Consider the following 4,226-nt stretch of genomic DNA (forward strand, 5'->3'; position numbering starts at 1 on the left):
TTCCCTCAATGCTGCGCTTCGTCGTCGCAAGCACAAACCAGCTCTGCTCGGCTGGCCTGGCGCTCCTTGCACCCGGAGCAGGGCGCCAGCTCCCCTTCCACCCATGGAGAGGGGCCAGTTTCCGGGAGAAGCGCCCCTTTGTCCAATTGGTGGGCGAGCGCACAGCCAGCAGCCCTTGAGCGAGCGAGCGAGCTCCAGAGAGGCGGCCATACATATAGTGTATGGACTATATTTTTTATAGAAGAATTATGAATACATAATAAAAAATGCACTTTTTATGCTCCAACAGGGGATGTGCGAATCCGAATCAGATTCGGATGCTTCTGTGCCCTAGCGCCTCATCTGGTCTGAGGGCAGAATCTCCAGGGCCAGGAACTCAATCATCTTTTCTGAAGACTATCTCAGCAGGGAAATCCTGCATATCTGGTGTTGGTTCTCGCCGTTCCTCATCTCCTCACGAGAAAACCCTGTCTCAGAAACCTTCAGCCCCGAGGTGGCCTGCGCTTGCGGAGGCGAGGCAGAGTGGAGCAGAGGGGCAGCCGCTTCACCTTCCCCAGTTTGGCTGGCCATGGAGCTTAGCTTGGGAGGCAGAGGAGGAGGAGGAAGGGCAGCAGCTGGAGGGGAGGCAGAGGAGGAGACAGCAGCCCCAGCAGTCGTCATCCAAGAGGGCTGGTTCCGCGAGACGTGCAGCCTCTGGGCTGGGCAGGCCCTCTCTCTGCAAGTCCAGGAGGTCCTGCATCACCAGCGGTCGCCCTTCCAGGAGATCCTGGTCTTCAGGAGCAAAACATACGGGAACGTCTTGGTCCTTGATGGAGTCACCCAGTGCCCAGAGAGGGACGAGTTTTTGTACCAGGAAATGATCGCTAACCTTCCCTTGTGCAGTCCCCCAAACCCACAGAAGGTGCTCATCATTGGGGGCAGCAATGGAGGAGTCTTGTGGGAAGTGGTCCAGCACCCTTCCGTGGAGTCCATGGTACAGTGCGAAATCGACGAGGATGTGATCCAAGCATCTAAGAAGTACCTCCCAGGGATGGCCGTGGGATATTCTAGCCCAAAACTTACCTTGCATGTTGGGGACGGCTTCGAATTCATGATGCAGAACCAGAAGGCTTTGGATGTGATAATCACAGACTCTTCCGACCCCATGGGTCCTGCAGAAAGCCTCTTCAAAGAAGACAGCTCTGCGGGACGACGGCATTCTCTGCTGCCAAGGCGAATGCCAGTGGCTGCACCTGGACCTCCTAAAGGAGATGTGGCAGTTCTGCAAGTCGCTGTTCCCCGTGGCCGAGTACGCCTACTGCACCACCCCGACCTACCCCAGTGGACAGATCGGCTTCATGCTCTGCAGCAAGAATTGAAACCCTAATTTCAGGGACCCTGTCCAACAGTTGTCCCAGAAGGAAGTGGAAGCAAGGAATCTGAAGTATAACTCAGGTGTCCACCGGGCAGCCTTTGTCCTGCCTGAATTTGCACGAAAGGCTCTGAGAACCCCGACGCAGATCCACCTCTGGCCTCGGATGGCCCGGCGGGACGGAAAACCCCAGAAGCCTCATCCACCTAGCGGATCGCCTCTGACAGGCGGGCGGGCGGCCTGACATGGTCCTCGCTTGCCTTGCGGCCTCTAGCCTGCCAGCTAAACATTCATTCCAATTAGGTATTTTAAAAAAGGAAAGGACTCTGGGTTTGCACCCAGCCGCAGGACCCCTCTTCCAAACAACCCCCCACCCCCACCTACCTAGCTCAGGCTTTGCTATTGGGCCATTGCTTGAACTCGTCTCTCCAGCCTGTGGAGCATGAATGTAGAGCCTGAAAACCCCACCCTGAAAATGCCCTATTTATAACTGACCATTTATTTCCCTTGAAAGTGGTTGCCATCTAGTTGGGAAAGACCAGGCACAATGGTTTGATGCTCTGCCTTTGGAGGGGGCATGGGGATTGGCATTGGGTGGGGTGGGAGCTGGCATAGTTGGATATCTTTTCCCTTGCCTTGCTCCCCCTTGCCCCCCAGCTCCACGGAATGCCCACAACTCTTTCCTCCTTGCCTGATCAGGTGGTTTGGGTCACATGCCCCCTGCCTGCCTGCCTGCCTGCCTCGATTCCTGAGCCCATCAGCGGGATCTCTTGGCGGCGTTTTAATTGGGTGAGCTACAGACAAAGACCAGAGTTGTCTGTAGAGAACCGTTAACCTCTTTGTATAGTAAACGGAATCAAATTAAAAAAGAAAAGAAAAGAAAGAAACTTTCAGCCCCAGTGAAAACAAAGCTTGATACTCCTCAATGGGAGAAATGTAAGTCAGATTCATATACAACAGAAAATCGAGCCCCTTCCCCTCACGTTGTACAATAAAACCTTTTTTTTATCTCTCCCAAAAATATTAATACAATAACTTAACTAAGTCTTAATATACAATAATAACTCAACTAATCCTCATCTACAACCTCTTTATACTTCCAAATCTTTTATTAAACACTGCTAATCTTACCATTATTTCCTAAATAAACTTTAAATTTCTTCCAATCTTCTTCCACCGACTCTTCCCTCTGGTCACGGAGTCTCCCAGTCAGCTCGGACAGTTCCATAAATTCTATCAGCTTCAACTGCCAGTTGTCCACCATAGGTAAATCTTCAGTTTTCCAATTTCTTGCTAATACTATTCTAGCTGCTGTTGTGGCATACAGAAAAAACGTAATATCTTTCTTAAGTAGTTCCTCTCTAATTATTCCAAGTAAAAAAAGCTTCTGCTTTCTTAACAAATGTGTTTTTCAACACTTTCTTCATCTATATATATATATAAATGGTGAAGGTGCGTGTGTGTTATTCCCCACTTTTCTCCCACAAGCACTTATCCGTTCGCCCTGAAATTTGGCCACAACCTCAGGGTCACATGAGGGCAGGTAACCATGCACTTACACTGACCAGCTGACACACCTAACACAGGTAAAAACATGGATTTGTGGTCAAAAAAATTGCACCCCCAGTGGACATTCAACTAACAACGGACAAACATACTCCCACAATCCCTCACGCCCCGGAGACCACTCCTCCAACAGAGAACAAACCACCCGAGACCACGGCGCTCCTGACGGAACCATGCCCAGTTCGGACATTCCACACCCGAGACCAGACCGTTCCCCAGGGACCCGCGGTCACACAGGAGATTACGTACAGTGGTGCCTCGCTAGACGAAATTAATTCGTTCCAGGACTCAATTCGTCCTATGAAAATTTCGTCTAGCGAGGCACCATTTCCCATAGGAATGCATTAAAAGTCAATTAATGCGTTCCTATGGGCTCCGGGGGCCTGGCGGCGGCACGATACTTGCTCTCTTGGCTCACGGAAGGCAGGCAGGGGCTTGCTCTCTTGCCTGCCTGCCTTCCCTGAGCCAAAAGAGGTGTGTGCCAGGTGGCGTGGGGGGGGGAGAAGCAGAGGTTCTTCCCCCCCCCCGCCTCGCCCAACAGAGCCGGCATTTGACGGGGCTTCCAAACCCCCATCAGATGCAGGCTCTGTTGGGGGGGGGGGGAACGAAGGAAGAGAAAGCAGCCCTTTCTCTTCCTTCCTTCCTCTCCCCCTGCCGCCGACAGCAAGGACAGATCCCGGGGTTCGGACAAGTGCTGCAAGAGCTTCTCCGAACCCCGGGATCTGTGCAGGCTCAGCAGCAGGCGGAGAAGAACAATTTCGTTCCTCTCCCCCTGCTGCCCTGTTGTCTGATCTAGAGAAGCCCCGTCTGATCTGCTCTGTGTCAGGCGGGGTGAGGGGAAAGCAGAGTCCGCTTTCCCCCCCACCCCACCTGACAGAGCCGCCATAGGACGGGGGTTCGGAAGCCCCATCCTATGCCGGTTCTGTCGGGCGAAGAAGCGCCCGACAGAGCTGGCATAGGACAGGGCGAGCGCAGCGGACGGGGCTAACAAGAGAAAGCGTGCTGCACTCGCCCTCAAGCTGGCCCGGGATCGGCTGTTTTAGCGCCGCCGCCGAGGCGAGCGGGAGAAAGCGGGGACTTCTCGCTGGCTACCTTCCCCAAGCCAAGGGGAAGGCAGCCGGCAAAAAGCCCCTGCAGCGCCGCACTCCAGGGGACGGAGCCGAATTGCGGTGCTGTGGGAACTTGTCGCCGTCTGCCTCCCCCTTGGCTCGGAGAAGGCAAACGGCGAAAAGCTCCCGCATCGCTGCACTTCGGCTCCGGGGGACAAGGCGGCATGGGAGAAAGGCACAGGATAGTTCCTTCGCCTCCC

General features: G+C 53.8%; 1 pseudogene; it reads left to right on the forward strand.

Moving 5' to 3' along the window:
- The first annotated feature begins 568 nt into the window (after nucleotides 1-568).
- On the forward strand, nucleotides 569-1,595 carry LOC132592123 (spermidine synthase-like; annotated as a pseudogene).
- The last annotated feature ends 2,631 nt before the right edge of the window (nucleotides 1,596-4,226 follow it).

This window comes from Zootoca vivipara, chromosome 5 (genome assembly GCF_963506605.1).
Source record: "Zootoca vivipara chromosome 5, rZooViv1.1, whole genome shotgun sequence".
Taxonomy (NCBI): domain Eukaryota; kingdom Metazoa; phylum Chordata; class Lepidosauria; order Squamata; family Lacertidae; genus Zootoca; species Zootoca vivipara.